This window comes from Bufo bufo, chromosome 4 (assembly GCF_905171765.1).
Source record: "Bufo bufo chromosome 4, aBufBuf1.1, whole genome shotgun sequence".
In the NCBI taxonomy this organism is placed as follows: Eukaryota; Metazoa; Chordata; class Amphibia; order Anura; family Bufonidae; genus Bufo; species Bufo bufo.
Window position 1 is genome coordinate 476,369,624 of NC_053392.1, and position 25,528 is coordinate 476,395,151.

Sequence of the window (25,528 nt, forward strand, 5' to 3'; positions counted from 1 at the left end):
ACTGCAAACATAAATTAATGGGACCATTTACAATACCGATGAGCAATGTCGTCTACAAGAATTGTTAAATGTTTCTTTCCACTCACTGAATTAAGATAGTAGAACAAATGTGTGTGTTTAAGTCATCAAGGTTTCTTGTCCCAGTGGTGTATATATTGGAAGTATTAGTTAACTTTTACTAGGTCTTGGACTTGAGAGTCACTGAAGAGCATAGGTAGAAAAGGTCAGGTAACAACTTTCTTTAACAATTTTTTATCCATAAAATTGCTCAAGATGTAGGACTAAAGTCAGACATGTATGCAGAAATTTATAAAAGTAAATGAGTAATGTCTGTCTGGTATTGAAGTCCATAAAATACCATTCTCTGGGAAAAAAAATCAGTTAAGCTACTTTCACACTAGCGTTCGGAGCGGATCCGTCTGATGTTTCATCAGACGGATCCGCTCCGATAATGCAGATGTTTGCATCCGTTCAGAACGGATCCGTCTGCATTATTACTTAGAAAATTGCAAGCAGCGTTCAGGTGTCCGCTCACGGAGCGGAGGCTGAACGCTGGCAGGCGGATGCATTCTCAGTGGATCCGCCTCCACTGAGAATGCATTGGGGCCAGACGGATGCGTTCGGGGCCGCTCGTGAGCCCCTTCAAACGGTGCGCACGAGCGGACACCCGAACGCTAGTGTGAAAGTAGCCTAAGTTAAAGGCCGTGCTTTACCAAGACACACTAGTCAAAATAAAGTCTAATACTATGTGTAATGCCATAGGGGGCTACAAATGCTATTCAGGGGAGAATCCTTTGATATTGCAGCCTCCGATTGATGTTTCTATTTCCTTTCGGTTGGATTCATATGGAAACTTTGTACGCTACCAAATTGGAAGCATGTAAATTCTGAATTTGTATGTATCTGTAAAATGGCTTTGTGCTTGGGGAATGTCAGTGAATTATGCTAGAATAATAGATTGGTTTCTGGTGTTAAATGACTATTACTCTGTTTAGTGGCTTAAAGTGACTGGAGTGGTTCCTGGATGGATTAACGGTGATATTTTATTAAACTGGAATCTAAATCTCAGATTTATGAGTGAATAAAGAGTTTTGGTTGATAGGTCAATCACAAGCATTTATACTGAGTTATATTACCTGAGCTAGTAGCTTCAGTTTATAATTTGTTGTAACTAAATTGATGTTCCTGATGTACTGAAAATAGTTTAAACCTATAATCCTTGTGAAATTTATCAATTTCTTTTCCAGGTCTAACACTAAGGCTACTTTCACACTAGCGTTCGGGTGTCCGCTCGTGCGCACCGTTTGAAGGGGCTCACGAGCGGCCCCGAACGCATCCGTCTGGCCCCAATGCATTCTCAGTGGAGGCGGATCCACTGAGAATGCATCCGCCTGCCAGCGTTCAGCCTCCGCTCCGCTCAGTGAGCGGACACCTGAACGTTGCTTGCAGCGTTCGGGTGTCCGCCTGGCCGTGCGGAGGCGAGCGGATTCGTCCACACTTACAATGTAAGTCAATGGGGACGGATCCGCTTGAAGATGACACAATATGGCTCAATCTTCAAGCGGATCCGTTCCCCATTGACTTTCAATGTAAAGTCTGAACGGATCCGCTCAGACAACTTTCACACTTAGAAAATTTTCTAAGTTTTAATGCAGACGCATCCGTTCTGAACGGATGCGAACGTCTGCATTATCGGAGCGGATCCGTCTGATGAAACATCAGACGGATCCGCTCCGAACGCAAGTGTGAAAGTAGCCTTAACCTGAGAACATTTTTGTAGCTGTGCATTCCTCCTGAGGTAAACATGTGTATGGCTATTTTCTTTAATTAACCCTGAATTATGAAGTTTTACTTGTTCTTTTGCATGTCTGATTATCCACCTACAGTTATAGGCAGTGTCAAACTGGCCAACCAAAGTACAAGAGAATCCTCTGGTAGGCCCAGGCTGTGATACCATAGTGGGTCCCAAAGTTCCAGGAGAAAAAACATATTTGGAGATGACTTTGGAGACAATAATTTGTCACTATGACCTACTTTTTTGATTCAAAACCTATTAGACTTTATTGATGATGTGAGGGGTTTGGCCCAGAGAATAATTTCCTCTGGTGGGCCCGAGGAACCCCAGTCCAACCCTGATTATAGATGAGCAAATAGATTCTAAACTAATCAGATTTGACCCAAATTTTGTAAAACTTCAAGCTGTATCAGAATCAGAAATTTTGGTGATTTGATTTGGGTGAATTTGAGGAGAGAGAAAGACAGAGAGAATAAAAATAAGACAAAAGTGAAAGACAAGAGAGAGAGAGAGAGAGAGAGAGAGAACTATGAGTACTAGGAGACCTCAGAATGGCCATATACAAATTTTCAGGCCAGTTGGAGAACTTTTAATTCGGGCAGAATCGACTTGGAGTTGAATGAAATATTGATCGAAATGCTCATCTCTACATAAAAACTTTTGTGTTGATCAAGGTATATGCACCTATGTAAAGGAATTTATGTTGTATAGGCTTTCTCAGTCATAATTATCTTAATAATCATAAATACATTAAACTTTCTTAAAAATGATAAGAATGACAGTTTTCCTTGACTGTGAATGCTTCTGATTCACTTTGGTTCCATTAACTAACTGTTAATATTCTAGAAAGCATCAGAAAAACAAGAAATTCATTTCAGGGTGAGATCCAGTGAGATGTTTACCGTGAGTACAAAGAGTCGGCATTGCAGCAGATCCTGTTGATAAGTTATACATTAAGCAAAGATTTTGTTGTACAACAGAATGTCTTGGAAAATTGCATTTCCATTTTTATTGTACTATTGAAATTCACTACTTAAGCAAACAGTTTGTATAACTTAATCTCCATCTGCTTGGCACATTTACAATATCACCTTATGGTGTTTTTATGTTGTCATAATGTGAAACATAACAGTCTTTCTGTGTGTTATACTTGCAGTTAATGGTCTCCATAGGCCATTTCAAAGTCAAGAAACAGTTAGTGCTATGATAAGCGAAAGGTTGGGAACCTTTTACTTCTGCACCTGTTAGTGTAGGTTTGGAAAAAGTTAGGAAACTACCGTACCAGATTTAGGAATTACGAGCTTGGATGGACCATGCTGCCTGAACACAGAATAACACACTATTTACAACATGCTATTTATTATGATGTTACTTCTAATGTTTTCTGTCTGTACTGAGGTAATGCATCAAGTATTATTTTGGGGAGGTCATCATGCTGATGAGATTACATACACATACACTAAGATGGAGAAGTGCCACACTACAGGTGGCCATACACATTACATGTATGTTGGCCAATCTCATCAATTTTGGCAAGAGTAGCCGAAGACTTTATGTGTAGAGGAGCCTCCCTACTTTCACTCAACAACACATGTTGGGAGACAGAAGGGTTGGTTATGTTGGATCCTTTCGTTCTAATGGAGATAGGTGTCTGGCAGCAGCTTTCTCCTATTGACAACACATGCACACAAGGCTGAGCCAAGCATACATGTATGAGGGGATCAGGAGAGATAGCTGTCATCCTAACACTCGTTCAGCCAACAGGTGTATGCCAGTTCAATTTTTTTTATATTAGATCATCTGGTTTGTACTGCATCAATATATTTAGGGTTCCATCAGACAGCAGAATATGTTAGGGTACTTTCACACTAGCGTTTTTCTTTTCCGGCATAGAGTTCCGTCACAGGGGCTCTATACCGGAAAATAACTGATCAGGCATATCCCCATGCATTCTGAATGGAGAGTAATCCATTCAGGATGCATCAGGATGTCTTCAGTTCAGTAGTTTTGACTGATCAGGCAAAAGATAAAACCGTAGCATGCTACGGTTTTATCTCCGGCGAAAAAAACTGAAGACATACCTAAATGCCGGATCCGGCATTTTTTCCCATAGGAATGTATTAGTGCCGGATCCGGCATTCAAAATACCGGAATGCAGGATCCGTTCTTCCGGCCTGCGCATGCGCAGACAGGTAAAAATGTGAAAAAAGATACAAGACGGATCCGTCTGTCCGCATGACAAGCGGAGAGACGGATCTGTCCTTGCAATGCATTTGTGAGACGGATCCGCATCCGGATCCGTCTCACAAATGCTTTCAGTCAGCGGCAGATCGGCAGATCCGGCTGCCAGTTCCGACAACGGAACTGCCCGTCGGATCACACCGCCACAAGTGTGAAAGTAGCCTTGCTTTATAGAAGTATATTGGAAATATTTACATATTTGTATATATCGAATAATTTATTATACAACTGATGAAAAACTGAAATACTGACCTTAAAAGTCAGTACTGGCTGTACCCAAACAAAAAAATCTACTCACCTACAGTGCAAAACCACTGCAGAACAGTGAGTGATGAACTGCTGGGTCATCTTGGGAAGATGTCATTGCTGAGGCCAGTCACTGGCTATAGCAATGCACATGACCCCATCCTGATGTGTACATGCCTGGGAACAGAAGCATCGCGGAGAGGAGTTTCTGCACTGGAACCAATGAGCAGGTGCGTGGATTTCTTTATTAATGTACAGTGGAGAACTGGCCAAAGATAAAATGTTGCCTAAAGCTGAAATAACCGTTCAAGTTCAGTGTTTCAGGCTTTCTGCCAATTGCATATGAAATCACTCAGTATACACAAATAAGTAAAATATGTGCAATCTACTAATATATCGGCCAAAAGTAAAAATATGACTAAAGCTGAAATACCCCTCTATGCCTCCTTTGCATCTTTTTTCCTGGTAAATTGTCAGACAGCTGCAGTTTTTGGTGCAAGCTTTGCAAAAAATGTGCTCTATGAAAAAATGCTACATGCAGAGATAGAAAAAATGCCAGAGGGACTAAATCATAAGCTAAAAACAGTAATAAAATAGAAAACACACTAGTGGAGATTTTGCAGTTTGTGATTCAGCCTTACTTGGTAGTGAATATAAAACAATTTGTAATATATCTTATCAGAGAAGAATGTCTTGTTATAGAGTTATCATCCATTTTCTTCCTCTCTCCCAATTTCTAAACCAACTTTGTCTCTAAAATATAGGAGAAATTCATCTTGTGAGACAAAGATCGGCTGCCTGCTCACTGAAGGATCAGATTACATTATTCCATAGATGGGGAAAGAAAGAGGGGGGGGGGGAGTGTAAAGAGACCAGACAGCTGAGGAATGATTCGTCAGCTAATAGTTATATCTCACCCCAGCTGCTTTATTCACATCTATAGTACTCAGTATTTCTCTATAATATCAAATATCTATATGGTGCTTCAGAATGATTCTGAGTAAGAGAGAGCTAGGGAGCAGAATATCTGTCTCTGTGTGTAAACTATGGACAGCTTATTCAGAAAATAGATGGGAAATATTCAGTAAAGGAAATACTTTTTTACTCTTGAGTTTGACTCATAAACGGTGTGGCACATTTATAAAAATGCTGTGTGTGAATACACTCTTACACAACTGCAAATTGTATCCTATTGTGGATAGAGAAATGCATGTTCTCTTATTAACATCCAGCAAATATCTGGCTACTAAAAATACTGCAAATCCTGACCAAAATGCTGTGTTGGAATTCCGCCTTTTAGATAATATACTGTAATAAAATGCAAAATTTGCATGATGAAAGAAATCCATCTAGTATAAGGGTCGGCAACCTGCGGCACTCCCGCTGTTGTAAAACTACAATTCCCAGCATGCTCTATTTATTTCTATAAGAATTCTGAAAAGAGCAGAGCAAGTATGCATGCTGGAAGTTGTAGTTTCACAACAGCTGGAGTGCTGCAGGTTAGAATATCTTAATGATGGAAAAAATATTTTCTGACTCCAAGAATAGAATTTGTGGATCAATTGCCCATCTCTAATCAGTGGCGTGCCTAGGGTGTTTGGCACCCGGGGTGGGTCCTTTCTCTGGCAACCCCCTCCCCAATACTTTAAAAGAAAATTGTACCCTCTTACAGTGGTATTACCCTCATTGTACAACCTTCACAGTACAAACCGGATTCCAAAAAAGTTGGGACACTAAACAAATTGTGAATAAAAACTGAATGCAATGATGTGGAGATGGCAAATGTCAATATTTTATTTGTAATAGAACGTAGATGACAGATCAAACGTTTAATCCGAGTAAATGTATCATTTTAAAGGAAAAATACGTTGATTCCAATTTTCACGGTGTCAACAAATCCCAAAAAAGTTGGGACAAATAGCAATAAGAGGCTGGAAAAAGTAAATTTGAGCATAACGAAGAGCTGGAAGACCAATTAACACTAATTAGGTCAATTGGCAACATGATTGGGTATAAAAAAAAAAAAAAATTGAGAAACTGGTCTCCTCAGTCCCCAGACGTCTGTTGATGTCACGGAACCAAGAACCAGACGTACAACAAGGGATAAGTGAAAATAAGAAGGCTTTATTGAAAATAAAGCTGTAAAGCAAAAGTCCAAACGGATGGCGAATCCGAAGCAGAGTCTTTGCGAAGCCAGAGGTCAGGAACCAGAAGGGTAGTCAGACGAAGCCAGGATCAGGAACCAGCAGGGTAGTCAGACGAAGCCAGGATCAGGAACCAGCAGGGTAGTCGGACGAAACCAGGATCAGGAACCAGCAGGGTAGTCGGACGAAACCAGGATCAGGAACCAGAAGCAGCAGCAGTCTAGAAGCATGTGAACACAGGAGGACCAAGCAAGGAACTGAAGCCACAGACCTCCTATATATATGAGCTGGGCATCCAGCTCCTCCCAGTGGGAAGGAGGAGCCGCAGGGTGGGAGGCTACAAGAAACCCAGAAACCAAGATGGCCGCCAGCACATGTCAAACGAAGGAGAACAGCAAGAAGGTAAGACCATGACAGTTGAGAGTTGTAAGAAGAAGGGGAGATGCCACACAGTGGTGAAAATGGCCTTGTCCCAACTTTTTGGGGATTTGTTGACACCATGAAATTCTGATTCAACATATTTTTCCCTTAAAATGGTACATTTTTCTCAGTTTAAACTTTTGTTCCGTGATTTATGTTCTATTCTGAATAAAATATTAGAAGTTGGCACCTCCACATCATTGCATTCAGTTTTTATTCACGATTTGTATAGTGTCCCAACTTTTTTGGAATCCGGTTTGTAGTTTTGTACAGGTGTGTGCCCCCTCACAGTAGTTATGCCCACATTGTGCCCTCTCACAGTAGTTATGCCCACATTGTGCCCCTCACACTAGTTATGCCCTCTGTGCCCCTTTCACAATTGTAATGCCCTCTTTGTGCCCCCTTCACAGTAATAATCCCCATTGTGTCCCATTGTACCCCCTTCATAGTAATAATCCCCATTATGTCCCCTTTATAGTAATAATGCCCACTGTACCCCTTCATAGTAATAATGCCCATTGTGCCCCCTTCACAGTAATAATGCCCATTGTGCCCCCTTAATTGTAGTAATGCCCACTGTGCTAGTAATGCCCTCTGTGCCCCCTCCATAGTAGAAATCCCCATTGTGCCCCCTTCACAGTAATAATGCCCACTGTGCCCCTTCACAGTAATAATGCCCTCTTTACCTCCTCTGTATTAAAAAAAAAAAACAACAACAACACAGTAACTACTCACCTTGTCCCACTCTTGAAGTTCACATACCTCTCTTCCCTACAGGCACAGATCGCTCTGCAGCAATGTGTGGGTGGAGCTTATGCGATTTTACGGGTTGCGGGCTCCGCCCACACAGGCTGGCAGAGCGATCTGTGTCTGCAGGCTGATTGGTGGAGCAGAGTGGAGTCTTCCTGCTTCACCATTATGTGCGCCGCCGGCTCGAAGGAGGGGAGGAGCGCGGGGAGTTGAGTGGTGAGTGACAGGACCCAGCTCCCTGCAATCCAGCAATAAGCGCTTTTATCTGTATTGATGAAAGTGCTCATCGCTTCTGGCAACCCCCTGAGAGCCAGCACCTGGGGCGGCCCCCCCCCCCCCCCCCCCACGCCTCCCCCTTAGCACGCCACCATCTCTAATAATCTTGTAACCTTAGTTTAGAATGTTATTTGCAAGCAAGACAACCCCTTCAACTTCGGGCCAGTATTCACCTTTCTGCCCAGGTCATTTTTTGCAAATCTGACATGTGTCACTTATAAATAACTTTGGAAACAGTTACTTATCCAAGCCATTCTGAGATTGTGTTCTCATTCTCACATTGTACTTCATGATAGTCATAAATTTGACTCAATTCACAATTTTAAAAATTTCTATTTCTCTGCTTTTAAAACACAAAGTGATACCTCATAACATATTTATTACTTAACATCCCCCATATATATACTTTATGTTGGAATTATTTTGAAAATGTTATTTTATTTTTTAGGATGTTAGAATGCTTAGAATTTTAGAAGCAATTTTAAAATGTTTAAGAAAATTTCCAAAACCTAATTTTTAAGGACCAGATCAGTTATGAAGTCACTTTGTGAGGCTTACATAGTAGAAACCACCCATAAATGAACCCATTTTAGAAACTACACCCCTCAAGTTATTTAACCACTTAAGGACCACAGGTTTATACCCCCCTAAAGACCAGGCCCTTTTTTACAAATCGGCACTACACTACTTTCACCGTTTATTGCTCGGTCATGCAACTTACCACCCAAATGAATTTTACCTCCTTTTCTTCTCACTAATAGAGCTTTCATTTGGTGGTATTTCATTGCTGCTGACATTTTTACTTTTTTTGTTATTAATCGAAATTTAACGATTTTTTTGCAAAAAAATGACATTTTTCACTTTCAGTTGTAAAATTTTGCAAAAAAAACGAGATCCATATAGAAATTTTGCTCTAAATTTATAGTTCTACATGTCTTTGATAAAAAAAAAATGTTTGGGTAAAAAAAAAATGGTTTGGGTAAAAGTTATAGCGTTTACAAACTATGGTACAAAAATGTGAATTTCCGCTTTTTGAAGCAGCTCTGACTTTCTGAGCACCTGTCACGTTTCCTGAGGTTCTACAATGGCCAGACAGTACAAACACCCCACAAATGACCCCATTTCGGAAAGTACACACCCTAAGGTATTCGCTGATGGGCATAGTGAGTTCATAGAACTTTTTATTTTTTGTCACAAGTTAGTGGAAAATGATGATTTTTTTTTTTTTTTTTTTTTTTCATACAAAGTCTCATATTCCACTAACTTGTGACAAAAAATAAAAACTTCCATGAACTCACTATGCCCATCAGCGAATACCTTGGGGTCTCTTCTTTCCAAAATGGGGTCACTTGTGGGGTAGTTATACTGCCCTGGCATTCTAGGGGCCCGAATGTGTGGTAAGGAATTTGAAATCAAATTCTGCAAAAAATGACCAGTGAAATCCGAAAGGTGCTCTTTGGAATATGGGCCCCTTTGCCCACCTAGGCTGCAAAAACGTGTCACACATCTGGTATCTCTGTATTCAGGAGAAGTTGGGGAATGTGTTTTGGGGTGTCTTTTTACATATACCCATGCTGGGTGAGATAAATATCTTGGTCAAATGCCAACTTTGTATAAAAAAATGGGAAAAGTTGTCTTTTGCCAAGATATTTCTCTCACCCAGCATGGGTATATGTAAAATGACACCCCAAAACACATTCCCCACCTTCTCCTGAGTACGGCAATACCAGATGTGTGACACTTTTTTGCAGCCTAGGTGGGCAAAGGGGCCCATATTCGAAAGAGCACCTTTCGGATTTCACAGGTCATTTTTTACAGAATTTGATTTCAAACTCCTTACCACACATTCGGGCCCCTAGAATGCCAGGGCAGTATAACTACCCCACAAGTGACCCCATTTTGGAAAGAAGACACCCCAAGGTATTCCGTGAGGGGCATGGCAAGTTCCTAGAATTTTTTATTTTTTGTCACAAGTTAGTGGAAAATGATGATTTTTTTTTTTTTTTTTTTTTTCATACAAAGTCTCATATTCCACTAACTTGTGACAAAAAATAAAAACTTCCATGAACTCACTATGCCCATCAGCGAATACCTTGGGGTCTCTTCTTTCCAAAATGGGGTCACTTGTGGGGTAGTTATACTGCCCTGGCATTCTAGGGGCCCGAATGTGTGGTAAGGAATTTGAAATCAAATTCTGCAAAAAATGACCAGTGAAATCCGAAAGGTGCTCTTTGGAATATGGGCCCCTTTGCCCACCTAGGCTGCAAAAACGTGTCACACATCTGGTATCTCCGTATTCAGGAGAAGTTGGGGAATGTGTTTTGGGGTGTCTTTTTACATATACCCATGCTGGGTGAGATAAATATCTTGGTCAAATGCCAACTTTGTATAAAAAAATGGGAAAAGTTGTCTTTTGCCAAGATATTTCTCTCACCCAGCATGGGTATATGTAAAATGACACCCCAAAACACATTCCCCACCTTCTCCTGAGTACGGGGATACCAGATGTGTGACACGTTTTTGCAGCCTAGGTGGGCAAAGGGGCCCATATTCCAAAGAGCACCTTTCGGATTTCACAGGTCATTTTTTACAGAATTTGATTTCAAACTCCTTACCACACATTTGGGCCCCTAGAATGCCAGGGCAGTATAACTACCCCACAAGTGACCCCATTTTGGAAAGAAGAGACCCCAAGGTATTCGCTGATGGGCATAGTGAGTTCATGGAAGTTTTTATTTTTTGTCACAAGTTAGTGGAATATGAGACTTTGTATGAAAAAAAAAAAAAAAAAAAAAGCAGCATTTTCCACTAACTTGTGACAAAAAATAAAAAATTCTAGGAACTCGCCATGCCCCTCACGGAATACCTTGGGGTGTCTTCTTTCCAAAATGGGGTCACTTGTTGGGTAGTTATACTGCCCTGGCATTTTCCAGGGGCCCTAATGTGTGGTAAGTAGGTAAATGATCTGTGAAATCCTAAAGGTGCTCTTTGGAATGTGGGCCCCTTTGCCCACCTAGGCTGCAAAAAAGTGTCACACATGTGGTATCGCCGTATTCAGGAGAAGTTGGGGAATGTGTTTTGGGGTGTCATTTTACATATACCCATGCTGGGTGAGAGAAATATCTTGGCAAAAGACAACTTTTCCCATTTTTTTATACAAAGTTGGCATTTGACCAAGATATTTCTCTCACCCAGCATGGGTATATGTAAAATGACACCCCAAAACACATTCCCCAACTTCTCCTGAGTACGGCGATACCAGATGTGTGACACTTTTTTGCAGCCTAGATGCGCAAAGGTGCCCAAATTCCTTTTAGGAGGGCATTTTTAGACATTTGGATACCAGACTTCTTCTCACACTTTGGGGCCCCTAGAATGCCAGGGCAGTATAAATACCCCACATGTGACCCCATTTTGGAAAGAAGACACCCCAAGGTATTCAATGAGGGGCATGGCGAGTTCATAGAAAAAAAATTTTTTTGGCACAAGTTAGCGGAAATTGATATTTTTAATTTTTTTCTCACAAAGTCTCCCGTTCCGCTAACTTGGGACAAAAATTTCAATCTTTCATGGACTCAATATGCCCCTCACGGAATACCTGGGGGTGTCTTCTTTCCGAAATGGGGTCACATGTGGGGTATTTATACTGCCCTGGCATTCTAGGGGCCCTAAAGCGTGAGAAGAAGTCTGGAATATAAATGTCTAAAAAATTTTACGCATTTGGTTTCCGTGAGGGGTGTGGTGAGTTCATGTGAGATTTTATTTTTTGACACAAGTTAGTGGAATATGAGACTTTGTAAGAAAAAAAAAAAAATAATTCCGCTAACTTGGGCCAAAAAAATGTCTGAATGGAGCCTTACAGAGGGGTGATCAATGACAGGGGGGTGATCAATGACAGGGGGGTGATCAATGACAGGGGGGGTGATCAATGACAGGGGGGTGATCAGGGAGTCTATATGGGGTGATCACCACAGTCATTGATCATGCCCCTGTAAGGCTTCATTCAGACGTCCGTATGCGTTTTGCGGATCCGATCCATCTATCAGTGGATCCGTAAAAATCATGCGGACGTCTGAATGGAGCTTTACAGGGGGGTAATCAATGACAGGGGGGTAATCAATGACAGGGGGGTGATCAGGGAGTCTATATGGGGTGATCACCACAGTCATTGATCACGCCCCTGTAAGGCTTCATTCAGACGTCCGGATGCGTTTTGCGGATCCGATCCATCTATCAGTGCATCCGTAAAAATCATGCGGACATCTGAATGGAGCTTTACAGGGGGGTAATCAATGACAGGGGGGTGATCAGGGAGTCTATATGGGGTGATCACCACAGTCATTGATCATGCCCCTGTAAGGCTTCATTCAGACGTCCGGATGCGTTTTGCGGATCCGATCCATCTATCAGCGGATCCGTAAAAATCATGCGGACGTCTGAATGGAGCTTTACAGGGGGGTAATCAATGACAGGGGGGTGATCAGGGAGTCTATATGGGGTGATCACCACAGTCATTGATCACGCGCCTGTAAGGCTTCATTCAGACGTCCGGATGCGTTTTGCGGATCCGATCCATCTATCAGTGGATCCGTAAAAATCATGCGGACGTCTGAATGGAGCTTTACAGGGGGGTAATCAATGACAGGGGGGTAATCAATGACAGGGGGGTGATCAGGGAGTCTATATGGGGTGATCACCACAGTCATTGATCACGCCCCTGTAAGGCTTCATTCAGACGTCCGGATGCGTTTTGCGGATCCGATCCATCTATCAGTGCATCCGTAAAAATCATGCGGACATCTGAATGGAGCTTTACAGGGGGGTAATCAATGACAGGGGGGTGATCACCACAGTCATTGATCATGCCCCTGTAAGGCTTCATTCAGACGTCCAGATGCGTTTTGCGGATCCGATCCATCTATCAGTGCATCCGTAAAAATCATGCGGACATCTGAATGGAGCTTTACAGGGGGGTAATCAATGACAAGGGGGTGATCAGGGAGTCTATATGGGGTGATCACCACAGTCATTGATCATGCCCCTGTAAGGCTTCATTCAGACGTCCGGATGCGTTTTGCGGATCGGATCCATCTATCAGTGCATCCGTAAAAATCATGCGGACATCTGAATGGAGCTTTACAGGGGGGTGATCAGGGAGTCTATATGGGGTGATCACCACAGTCATTGATCATGCCCCTGTAAGGCTTCATTCAGACGTCCGGATGCGTTTTGCGGATCGGATCCATCTATCAGTGCATCCGTAAAAATCATGCGGACGTCTGAATGGAGCTTTACAGGGGGGTAATCAATGACAGGGGTGTAATCAATGACAGGGGGGTGATCAGGGAGTCTATATGGGGTGATCACCACAGTCATTGATCACGCCCCTGTAAGGCTTCATTCAGACGTCCGGATGCGTTTTGCGGATCGGATCCATCTATCAGTGGATCCGTAAAAATCATGCGGACGTCTGAATGGAGCTTTACAGGGGGTTGATCAATGACAGGGGGGTAATCAATGACAGGGGGGTGATCAGGGAGTCTATATGGGGTGATCAGGGGCTAATAAGGGGTTAATAAGTGACGGGGGGGGGGTGTAGTGTAGTGTAGTGGTGCTTGGTGCTACTTTACTGAGCTACCTGTGTCCTCTGGTGGTCGATCCAAACAAAGGGGACCACCAGAGGACCAGGTAGCAGGTATATTAGACGCTGTTATCAAAACAGCGTCTAATATACCTGTTAGGGGTTAAAAAAAACACATCTCCAGCCTGCCAGCGAACGATCGCCGCTGGCAGGCTGGAGATCAACTCTCTTACCTTCCGTTCCTGTGAGCGCGCGCGCCTGTGTGCGCGCGTTCACAGGAAATCCCGGCTCACGCGAGATGACGCCTATTGGCGTTAGTGTGACCTGGGAGCGCCGCAGAAATGACGCCTTTCGGCGTTAGCGTGACGGTAAGTGGTTAAAACTGATTTTACAAACTTTGTTACTTTAAATATTCCACAAGAATTAGAGGAAAAGATATGAAATTTCCAAATTTCACTTTTTTTGGCAGATTTTCCAATTTGATCCATTTATTTCTGTAAAACATCAAGGGTTACCAGCCAAACAAAACTCAGTATCTATTACCCTGATTCTGCATTTTACAGAAACGCCCCACATGTGGTGGTAAACTGTTATAAGGGCACACGGCAGGTCTCAGAAGAAAAGGAGCAGATTTTGCTCCTTTTGGAGGGCAGATTTTGCTGGACTGGACTACAGTAAAAACTCCCAAAAAGTGACCGCATTTTGGAAACTACAGGATGAGGTGACAGTTTTATCGATACTATTTTGGTATACATATGATTTTTGATCTCTCTATATTATGCTTTTAGTGATTCAACGGAACCAAAAAATGGTTGTTCTGGCACAGTTTTTATTTTTAATTTTTTACAATGTTCATCTGGCAGATTAGATCATGTGCTATTTTTACAGGGCAGGGTGTTACGGACGTGCCAATATCAAATATGTCCACTTTTTTGGTTTGTTTCAGCTTCACATAATAAAGTATTTTTGAAAAAAAATTATGCTGTTGTGTCTACATATTCTGAAAGTCATATATTTTTTTTTCTGCCGTATGTCTTGTTCAGGGGCTTGTTTTATGAAGGAAGAGTTGACGTTTTTATTGGTACTATTTTTGGGTACATATACATTTTTGATCATTCAGCATTACACTTTATGGGGCAAGATGACCAGAAAATTGGTTGTTTTGGCAGTTAAATTTTTATTTTTACAGTGTTCACCTGAGGGGGTAGGTCATGTGATATTTTTTATAGAGCAGGTCATTACGGACGTGGCAATACCTAATATGTATACTTTTTTAATTTAAGTTTTACACAATAAAAGCATTTTTGAAACAAAAAAAAATACATTTTAGTGTCTATATTCTGAGAGCAATATTTTATTTTTATTCTTTTGGGCAACTGTCTTATGTAGGGGCCCTGTTTTTGCATGATGTGATGACTGTTTGATTAGTACTATTTTGGGGGTGCATATGACTTTTTGATCGCTTGGTATTACACTTTTTGTGTTGTAAGGTGACAAAAATAGATTTTTTGCACAGTTTTTATTTTTTACTTTTTACAGTGTTCACCAGAGGGGGTAGGTCATGTGATATTTTTATAGAGCTGGTTGTTACGGAAGCGGCGATACCTAATATGTCTACTTTTTTAAAATTTATTTCACTTTAACATAGTAAAAGCATTTTTCAAACAAAAAAATTATGTTTTAGTGTCTCTATTTTCTAAAAGGCATCGCTCGTACGAACGCTGTGTTCTCTTCTCTGTTTACCTGCTTTCTTTCATAACTGCAGCGGTGACCAGTGTGATTACAAGTATGACGTCCCAATTCACTTCTATGGGACAGCTCCTGTCTGTTCCAGTGAATACGACGGTGCCGTCCCATTGAAGTGAATGGGAATGCCATAGTTCTAATCATACTGCTCGCCCTGCAGTTGCGATAGTGAGCAGGTAAACAGAGAATAGAACATGAAGCAACCATGAAGATTGTTCATATGGTTCCAATAAAGATGCTGTAAATCTCAGGGTGAACACTCATTAACCAAGATGCAGTTATGTGTCAGGCAGATATGTAAATGATTACAGAGGTGGTCTGATCAGACATTAAGCCTTGTCACAAGAGAGTTTAAAACTGCTTCCCCTGTGCCCCATAAAAAGGCTCTCTAAGGCCTCTTTCACACGGGCGTTGCGGGAAAATGTGCGGGTGCGTTGCGGGAACATCCGCGATTTTTCCGCGCGAGTGCAGAACATTGTAATGCGTTTTGCACTCGCGTGAGAAAAATCGCGCATGTTTGGTACCCAAACCCGAGCTTCTTCACAGAAGTTCGGGCTTGGGATTGGTGTTCTGTAGATTGTATAATTTTCCCTTATAACTTGGGAAAATAAATAAATAATTTAACTCACCTTAATCCACTTGACCACGGAGCCGGCATCTCCTTCTGTCTCCTTTCTTCAGGACCTGGGTAAAGGATCTGTGGTGACGTCACTCCGGTCATCACATGATCCATCACATGATTCATCACCATGGTAAAAGATCATGTGATGGATCATGTGATGACCGGAGTGACGTCACCACAGGTCCTTTACCCAGGTCCTGAAGAAAGGAGACAGAAGGAGAAGCCGGGCTCCGTGGTCAAGTGGATTAAGGTGAGTTAAATAATTTTTTATTTTTTTTTAACCCCTCCAGCACTATTTTACTATGCATTCTGTATTCAAAATGCTATTATTTTCCCTTATAACCATGTTATAAGGGGAAATAATAATGATCGGGTCTCCATCCCGATCGTCTCCTAGCAACCGTGCGTGAAAATCGCACCGCATCCGCACTTGCTTGCGGATGCTTGCGATTTTCACGCAACCCCATTTACTTCTATGGGGCCTGCGTTGCGTGAAAAACGCAGAATATAGTGCATGCTGCGATTTTCACGCAACGCACAAGTGATGCGTGAAAATCACCGCTCATGTGAACAGCCCCATAGAAATGAATGGGTCGGTATTCAGTGCGGGTGCAATGCGTTCAACTCACGCATCGCATCCGCGCGGAATACTCGCCCGTGTGAAAGGGGCCTTAGGTTTCATAGGCTATTTTGGATAGTGTACCACTTGATCAGAGATCGTTGACTGCTAGACATACCTCTAAAATGCATTGTCGATTTGACGAACTTCGACAAGAAATTATTAGTTTTGTTATGAATAAATTTGACATGAATTGCTATGAATCTGGTATAACAGGGCCTCTCAGTGTTAAGGCATGGAAGTTAACCCAGACTTGATCACCAATAGTATATTTATCTCGGCGGCCGGATATTTAAAAATGGTTCATAGTATGGAGATATCCCGCACCTTATGGAGGGATCAACATGGGTTTAAATTTTGTTGCACTGCACAGTGACGTATAATTTGTATAAAATTTGTGTGCAGAACATGTTAGCTAGGAATCGTAAATTTGGGTCCAGTTGCTGGAGCGATTTGTCTGGTAATACTGTCTATAGAAGAAAACTAAAGCACACTGCAAGCACTATATCACAATGTATCAAAAAAATACATATCTTTATTGAGAGTTAAAATAGACATGATAAAACACATATATAAATAGGCATTAACAACCACACAACACAGGAGTATGTCATGATGGGATCAGATGTAACAGGCAAATAAGAGATACAATAGATTGGGGGGATAATAAAAATTTGACCGTATACCACTTAACACCCCCACATATAGTACAATAAATAAGCCCTGCAAGAATAAAATACAGACCCAAAATGGTACTTCCAAAGACATCCCGACACGTTTCGCATCAGCCTTCTCAGGGGAATTGAGAGTATTAGACCAAATGTCCCTAAATATACCCAGAGTCGACCAATAAGAGGCATAGAAAACATCTGATGCAAATTAAGATGAATCACTGAAGCATACTTCCTATCATGTTAAATTGACGTTCAGCATCTTCAGAGGACGCCTGAGTGAAAAAAGTGATCACATGACCGTCATATGACCAGGTCATGCGCACTCCAAAGGGGCTGAAACGCATCAATTATCAATAATATATAGAACCAACAATCACCAGTTGTCCCCCAGTTCCTTATAAATCCATATATCCTAAGTGATAGCAATAATTCTTAGGTGAATCCCTAAAATGCAAAACCAGACCTCCGCGTGACATGCCTCTATCGATCACATGATCGGGTGGAAGCGCGACACAACGTGACGGCCCTGCCATAATGCGCAAACCCACATGGCGCCATATTGGATGTGGGCAAATGCCATTTCAAGCCGTTGAGAATCCGTGCCGAATCCTCAGTGAGAGGATAAGCAGAAGCCATGAACCGAAGGGCAACAGAGATAGAACGGAGAGTGAAAAGTGCAGTAAACAAAGACGGTAAACCCCTGTGACTGACCTTGAGAATAAAAGAGTCGTAGTGCCAAAAAGTGAAAAGTAATGGAAGTGAGGGTGATGAAAGATAAATAAAGAAATAAAAAAGAATAATAATACTTTTCCCTTTTTGGCACTACAACTCTTTTATTCTCACGGTCAGTCACAGGGGCTCACCATGTTTGTTCACTGCACTTTTCACTCTCCGTTCTATCTCTGCTGCCCTTCGGTGATATAATGCTTGCAGTGTGCTTTAGTTTTCTTCTATAGGCGTTATATTTCTCTTAGCACCTATAATTCAATTGTTGCTTGGTGATATTTTTGCCCATATTTGATAGGTATTGTGTCTGGTAATACTGTCATAGTTCCAACCAGAAACAATTGCAATAACGAGGCAGACTATTTCTTTCACTAAAATAATGTATTAGTTATGATGAATTTGGGTCGAGTTTGTGGAGCGATATGTGTGGTTCATTCCAATAACTGACGAGACTCCTCCGTGCTAAGTAGTTATTTGACCCCAAGTGGTCAAATAATCAGCAACGGCCCCTGTTTGGTCATCATCTTATATGGCAGCTAGTTTTCAGGCGGTCCGTGTCCAGGTGTGTGATGCCCTTAGATGTCCGGGGCTGCACGTGCGCTACAATGGAAGGGATCGCTGTGTGTCTACCCTTCGCTGCCTGGATACTGTTCATCCTAGAGATCAGGGATTGTAATATGGACGCAGAATCATTTTTGCGATAACAGATCGTATTAGCAATGAACTATTTGGTTCCACTGCACACTTTTACAGGCCAAAATATTTAAGTAACTATATCATTAAAATAATGGACTAAAGGTACATTCACACGTCTGTAGTGTATTGCGGATCTGCAAATTGCGGTTCTGCAATACACCTGGCCAGCACCCCCATAGAATTGCGGACAAGAATAGGACATGTTTTATTTTTTTCCGGAGCCGTGGACCAGAAGTTTGGGGCCGCGCTCCGGAAATGCGGATGTGGACAGCACACTGTGTGCTTTCCGCATCCATTCCTGCCCCATAGAGAATAAATGAGTCCGCACCCATTCCGGAACGGGTGCGGACACATTCTACGGACGTGTGAATGGACCCTTACTCTGAATGTCGGTGCAGTAGAACGTGATTTACATGATGATATATTACACCTGCAGCTGCAGTAATTAAAGCTCCAATGTGTATTAAAAATTCATGAAGTTAAGAAGCTCGCAGTTAGATCTTTAACTGTGTTCTAAAACTGACACTATGTAACGCAACAGCTAACAGAAGCCATTTGCTATGAGAAATTTGGCTCCACTGCTCAATTGAACAGGGTAAAGTATTTAACCATGGCCTAATACTGATGCTGAGTAATGCATTAGCTAACAAAATACATTTGTTATGATAAATTTGGCTTCACTGCACAGTTTAACAGGGCAAAATATTACACCGTCTTGGAATACAGACACAACTTAACTGTTTCGCTAACATAACAGATTAAGGCCTCATGCACACGACCGTTGTGTGCATCCGAGGCCGTTGTTCTGTTTTCCGTTTTTTTTTCGCGGACCCATTGACTTTCAATGGGTCCGTGGAAAAATTGGAAAATGCACCGTTTTGCAGCCGCATCCGTGATCCGTGTTTCCTGTCCGTCCAAAAAATATGACCTGTCCTATTTTTTTGATGGACAACGGTTCACGGACCAATTCAAGTCAATGGGTCCGTGAAAAAACACGGATGCACACAAGATTGGCATCCGCGTCCGTGGTCCGTGGCCGTAGGCTACTTTCACACAGACGGATACGCAGATCCGTCTGCATAAAAGCTTTTTCAGAGCTGAGTTTTCACTTCGTGAAAACTCAGATCCGACAGTATATTCTAACACAGAGGCGTTCCCATAGTGATGGGGACGCTTCTAGTTAGCATATACTTTGAACTGTGTACATGACTGCCCCCTGCTGCCTGGCAGCACCCGATCTCTTACAGGGGGCTGTGATCCGCACAATTAACCCCTCAGGTGCTGCACCTGAGGGGTTAATTGTGCGTATCATAGCCCCCTGTAAGAGATCATGTGCTGCCAGGCGCAACCCCCTCCCTCCCCAGTTTTAAATTCATTGGTGGCCAGTGCGGCCCCCCCTCCCTCCCCTGTAGTACTGTAGATTCATTGGTGGCCAGTGCGGCCCCCCTCCCTCCCCTGTAGTATTGTAGATTCATTGGTGGCCAGTGGGCCCCCCCTCCCTCCCCTGTAGTACTGTAGATTCATTGGTGGCCAGTGGGCCCCCCCTCCCTCCCCCTCCTAATTAAAATCTCCCCCCCTATCATTGGTGGCAGCGGAGAGTTCCGATCGGAGTCCCAGTTTAATCGCTGGGGCTCCGATCGGTAACCATGGCAACCAGGATGCTACTGCAGTCCTGGTTGCCATGGTTACTTAGCAATTTTTAGAAGCATTATACTTACCTGCGAGGCTGCGATGTCTGTGTCCGGCCGGGTGCTCCTCCTTCTGGTAAGTGACAGGTCTGTGCTATAAGCAATGCGCCGCACAGACTTTTCACTTACCAGTAGGAGGAGCGCTCGGCCGGTCACAGACATCGCAGCTCGCAGGTAAGTATAATGCTTCTAAAAATTGCTAAGTAACCATGGCAACCAGGACTGCAGTAGCGTCCTGGTTGCCATGGTTACCGATCGGAGCCCCAGCGATTAAACTGGGACTCCGATCGGAACTCTCCGCTGCCACCAATGATAGGGGGGGAGATTTTAATTAGGAGGGGGAGGGGGGCCCACTGGCCACCAATGAATCTACAGTACTACAGGGGAGGGAGGGGGGCCCACTGGCCACCAATGAATCTACAGTACTACAGGGGAGGGAGGGGGGGCCCACTGGCCACCAATGAATCTACAGTAATACAGGGGAGGGAGGGGGGCCCACTGGCCACCAATGAATTTAAAACTGGGGAGGGAGGGGGGTGTGCCCCCTCCTGCCTGGCAGCACATGATCTCTTGCAGGGGGCTATGATACGCACAATTAACCCCTCAGGACCTGAGGGGTTAATTGTGCGTATCATAGCCCCCTGTAAGAGATCGGGTGCTGCCAGGCAGCAGTCATGTACACAGTTCAAAGTATATTCTAACTTGAAGCGTCCCCATCACTATGGGAACGCCTCTGTGTTAGAATATACTGTCGGATATGAGTTTTCACGATCTAACTCAAATCCGATGGTATATTCTAACATAGAGGCGTTCCCATGGTGATGGGGACGCTTCAAGTTAAAATATACCATCGGATTGGAGAAAACTCCGATCCGATGGTATAATAGGGACTCCTGACTTTACATTGAAAGTCAATGGGGGACGGATCCGTCTGCAATTGCACCATATTGTGTCAACGTCAAACGGATCCGTCCCCATTGACTTGCATTGTAATTCAGGACGGATCCGTTTGGCTCCACACGGCCAGGCGGACACCAAAACGACTTTTTTTTCATGTCCGTGGATCCTCCAAAAATCAAGGAAGACCCACGGACGAAAAAACGGTCACGGATCACGGACCTACGGACCCCGTTTTTGCGGACCTTAAAAAAAAAACGGTCGTGTGCATGAGGCCCAACTCATGTCGTGTGCATGAGGCCTAACCCCGAATGTGGGTGCAGTAGAACTTGCTGCACACGGCAATACACTCAACCTACAGTTCTCTCCTCTAAGGCTACATGCACACGACCGTTGTGTGTTTTGCGGTCCGCAAATCGTGGATCTGCAAAACCGGATGGCGTCCGTGTGCATTCCGCAAATTACAGAGCGGCATGGACAGCCTTAGATATAATTGCTTATTCTTGTCCGCAAAGCGCGGAAAAGAATAGGACTGGTTATATTTTTTTTTGCGGGGCCACGGAATGGAGCAACGGATGCGGACAGCACAAGGAGTGCTGTCCGCATCTTTTGCGGCCCAATTGAAGTGAATTGGGTCCGCATCCAAGCCGCCAAAACTGCGGCTCGGATGCGGACGAAAACAACGGCCGTGTGCATGAGGCCTTAGTCTATGCTTGCCTGTAACTGCTGACTGTCCTCAAAAAGCTCATCCTTGCTGAAAAGCAGAGCAGAGCCGGCGGCATACATTACTTGGCTAGCAGAAGGAGCAGCAAAAGCAAGAGGCAGGTTCAGGACAGGTGAGGGCACAGAGGCAGTTCCTGGGCCATGCCAACTAAGTGTGGTGTAAGAGGAACCCACCGATTCCTGGCTGTGTGTATCTGTTATCACCTGAGATGATGTTGAAGAGCGAGTCAACCATTCCAGTACAGCGGGATTGTTGATCAAAACATGATCGCTGGATGACAGTGGCAGCTCTGGATGACCTGCGGCTGCTGCTACGTCTAGTGTTGAGTAAATTGAAGCATCCGAGTGGAATTCAATCCGAAGTTTAGAAAAATTTGATGCGCAAAAAATCTGAATTTCCCTCGTTATAACAAATCTTTTTTTTTTCCCTAAAATGATAGCTACACTTGTTACAAAGTGAAAGTAAGAAGCCTGAGAATGCGGGATCATCCATAATGCCATTCAGCCAGCCAGTCCACAGATAGTCATCCCCTGTGATGTCACATCCCTATAAAACCCTTATTCTGCGCAGTCTCCGCCATTTCACTGTGAACTGAGCTTAGGGAGAGACATCTCAAGCACTAGGGGCATTGTTCCTGAATGCTTTTCACTGTAGAATATTGGATAGGGAGAGTGCAGGGACAGTGTACAGAGATCATTGTCAGTATGGGATCTGCATCTCCACTGCAGGGTGGCAGACCGCTGTCTACACATTGCAGCACTATGGGTCCCAGTACTGGCTTACCTTATAGGAGACGCAGGTGCCCGCCAGCATACCGCCGCATCCGTCCTCTTTGCCAGGTGTCATCTGATGTGCTATAGCATGCGCGCGCGCACCTCTCCCTTTCTTATAGGAGTAGGCAGCTGGTTCCTGATTACCATCCCCACCCGGAGGCGGGACTATTTGTATTTAAGGCAGCTTCACTCATCATGAAGTGCCCAAGCGTGGTTGTTGTACCTCTTGACTCCCGCTGAAGCATTCCTCTGTGTCTGTTTATTGGATTTCCTGGATTCTGACCTCTGCTTCGTTTGACCACGCATCTGCCTGCTGTCTGTTTATTGGATCACCTGGATTATAGACCTCTGCACTGCCTGACTACTCATCTGCCCATCTCCTCCTGTAAGTCTGCCTGGATCCAGATCTTGCACTGCCTATGAGACTGCTTATATCTGCACTGCCTGACTACTCATCTGCCCATCTCCTCCTGTAAGTCTGCCTGGATCTAGATCCTGCACTGCCTATGAGACTGCTTATATCTGCACTGCCTGACTACTCATCTGCCCATCTCCTCCTGTAAGTGTGCCTGGATCCAGACCCTGCGCTGCCTATGAGACTGCTTATATCTGCATGCTATATTGCTCTGAACTTTGTGTTGCCTGTATCTGTCAAGTGACTTTTGAATATTGTCTGCCAGTAAAGACCATCTGTTCCTTTATTCTGCCTTTGTTGGACTCTGTTCACACTACTGCAGGTAGCTGCATTCAAGGTAACCAGTGCAGACACCAGGGTCCTGTCTCTGAGAGTCAGCAGTCAGCAATATTGGACTAATTCCCAGTCCTCTATCAGCTGACACAGAGGATCCACATCCTCTGGTCGTAACAATCATAGGGAGATTTTAGACACTGTAGGGAGAGCATAGGTAGACAGCAGGGACAGTGCAGGCTATGTGTAGTCGCCCTGTACATCTTGTTTAACTGCTGTGCCATTCATACTTAATCTGTTCTGTTATAGATAGCCTTACTGTGCATCAGACTTGGTCTCAACAGGTGGTCTAATATATATAGTGGCACATTTATCTAGTTTACCTGCTGCACTATTCATACTTAATCTGTTCTGTTATATATAGACTTACTGTGTGTCAGACTCGGCCTCAACAAGCGGTCAAATATATAGGCGCATTTATCTAGTTCACCTGCTGCGTCATTCATACTTATTCTGTCCCGTTATACAGGCTTACTGTGCATCAGACTCGGTCTCCATAGGGGTCTAATATATTGGCTCACTAATCTAGTTCACCTGCTACGTCATTCATTATTAGTTACATTACTAATTTAGTTACTGTACACTATGGCCAACATACAGTTGCCTGGACCTTCATAAGGAATGGGTAGTGGCAAAATTATTGCTGTAGCTGGCACAAGTAGCAGAAGAAGAGAGGGTGGTGGTAGCAGCAGCCGCAGCAACAGGACAGAGCTGTCATCCAGCAGTCTTGTTTTGACCAATTCAGATGTACTGGATTGGCTGAATTGCTCTTTAACATCATCTCAGACACACACAGCCAGAAAACGGTGGGTTCTTCTGACGCTACACTCAGTTGGCATGGCCCAGGAACAACTTCTGTGCACTCATCTGTCCTGCAACTGCCTTTTTCTTTTGCTGCTCCTTCTGCTCGGGAAGTAATGTATGCTGCTGGCACTGTTCTGCTTTTCAGCGAGGACAAGCTTATTGAGGACAATCAGCAGCTACAGGCAAGCCCAGATTAGGAGGAGAGGTCCGCTGCGTCCTCCTTTAGGCATGCAACTTGCAATGATGACAGTTGGATGGGAGCACGTGTTGTGAGCGGTCAGGGTGACATAAGTGACAACCAGACAGTAGTGGATGATGATGTAGCCAATTGCACGTGGGAGCTCGCTGAAGAGGAGGTATTATCATCATCAGGGGGGGAGGGTGGCAGCAGGCCCGTGAGACAGCAGCAGGGTGGCAGCGTGCCGATGAGCCAGCATGGTGGAAGCAGTGGGAAATCTGGAGCCAAATGCGCCTGAGGTAGACCGTCTGCTACTCAGGAGTCTACCTGTCAGGAAACAACTAGCGGTGCACAGGTTCATAAAGGCAGTGGCAGGCAGTCATTATGGAGTGGTGGCGGTAAAATGCCATACTCTGTAGCATGGCTATTTTTTATCAAGTTGCTGGAGGATGTTAGCGTGGCGGTATGCAAGATGTGTGGGCAGAAGGTAAAGCACAGTCAGGGTGCGAATGTCGACACCATGGTCCTGCATCAACACATGGAGAGTCTCCATAGAGTGGCATAGAAAAACAGTGGCACTAATGTAGTGGCACATCATGATTCAGCAACCGCTGCATCTCCCAGCAGCCCACACCCCTTCTCCAACAGTCAGGGCTCCTCAAACTCAGCAGAAGGAAGCTGTTGTTCTTTCCCTTCGTCTATTACTCCTCATGCTCCTCCTCCTACTCCTTGTCACATGTTTAGTTAAAAATGCACCTGGTCAAGTTGCTAGTATTACAGTCCCTCCCTTTCCATATCATGGACTCTGAACATTTCAGAGAACTAATGGCTTATCCCCAGCCAAGATAAAGAGTCTCAAGCCGTCATTAATTCTGTACCAGCTCTGCACACGTATGTTAAGCAGAAGGTGGGCCAGTCCTTGAGCCTGTCGGCATCTGGTATAGTTCTGGCCAGCGCTGACATATGGCGCTGTAACTATGGTCAAGGACAATATATATCCTTTACAGCCCATTGGATAAATTTGGTTCTGGCTCAGGCACACCAGCAGCTTGACCAGGTCATGGCAATACCGCCTCCGTGTTGTAATTGTTGGATTTCTGTGCCAATGTCCTCCTTTGCCTCCACATCCTCCACCTTATCCTCAGTCTCCACTGAAGGCACACTTCAGAGTAGTCCTCCA

The 25,528-nt window shown here is 43.8% G+C and overlaps 1 protein-coding gene across 1 annotated transcript in view; it reads right to left on the reverse strand.

Moving 5' to 3' along the window:
* GRM1 (glutamate metabotropic receptor 1) overlaps nucleotides 1–25,528 on the reverse strand; it is a 537,794-nt gene that overhangs the window by 53,179 nt on the left and 459,087 nt on the right. The gene's annotated exons all lie outside the window — the stretch shown is intronic.